Below are 957 nucleotides of genomic sequence, written 5' to 3' on the forward strand. Positions count from 1 at the left end.
CCCTGTTTGGTTGTTTGGCAATGCTATTTGGTTCCATTGATTGTTCTGCTGATTCTGTTGATTCTGATTGCCCCAAGATAGGTTCGAATGATTCCTCCAACCAAGATTATATGTGTTGGAGTACGGATTGTTTGGTTGCCTTTGATTTCCTGCCAAGTAGTTAACCTGCTCCGATGATGATGATGAAGCAAAAGTGTTCCCCACTTGACATTCATTGCTTATGTGATTACCTGTACAAAATTCACAAGTTAGTTGAGGTGCTTGAATGGAATTTACCTGCATATTTCCCAACTGTTTCTGAAGTGTTGTCAGTTGGGCTGAAATGGCTGTATATGCATCAACTTCATAAAGACTTATAGATTTCTTCGGTTGCACCCTCTCATTAGGTCTTTGATAATTGTTGCTTGCCAGAACCTCAAACAACTCGTGAGCTTCTTCTGGAGTCTTATTTTGTAGTACTCCTTCCGATGCTGCATCCACCATAGTTTGCACATTTACCATGAATCCGTTATAAAATGTTTGGACTTGCATCCAAACTGGCAACCCATGATGTGGACACCTTCTTAGTAATTCTTTGTATCTCTCCCAAGCCTCATACAATGATTCCAACTCTTCTTGTAGAAACGATGTGATATCATTTCTCAGCTTTGCCGACTTTGGTGGAGGAAGGAATTTGGTCAGGAACTTCTATGCTAAATCGTTCCATGTTGTAATCGTTCTTGTTGGTATTGCCATTAACCATCCCTTAGCTTTATCCTTCAATGAAAACGGGAATAGTCTCAATCTGATGGCGTCATCTGACACTCCGTTTGACTTGAAAGTATCACAAATCTCCAAAAAATTGGCAATGTGTATATTTAGATCTTCTTTCAAATCTCCCCTGAATTGTATCGACTGCTGGATCATTTGGATGATTGCCAGCTTTATCTCAAAGTGGCTTGTACTGCTGGTCTAGTA

At 40.1% G+C, this 957-nt stretch overlaps 1 non-coding gene across 1 annotated transcript; it reads left to right on the forward strand.

Moving 5' to 3' along the window:
- The first annotated feature begins 541 nt into the window (after positions 1–541).
- Positions 542–648, forward strand: LOC116121235. The gene has a single exon (XR_004126683.1). It is a non-coding gene; the product is annotated as a small nucleolar RNA R71 (small nucleolar RNA).
- The last annotated feature ends 309 nt before the right edge of the window (positions 649–957 follow it).

This window comes from Pistacia vera, unplaced genomic scaffold (assembly GCF_008641045.1).
Source record: "Pistacia vera cultivar Batoury unplaced genomic scaffold, PisVer_v2 Contig970, whole genome shotgun sequence".
NCBI lineage: Eukaryota > Viridiplantae > Streptophyta > Magnoliopsida > Sapindales > Anacardiaceae > Pistacia > Pistacia vera.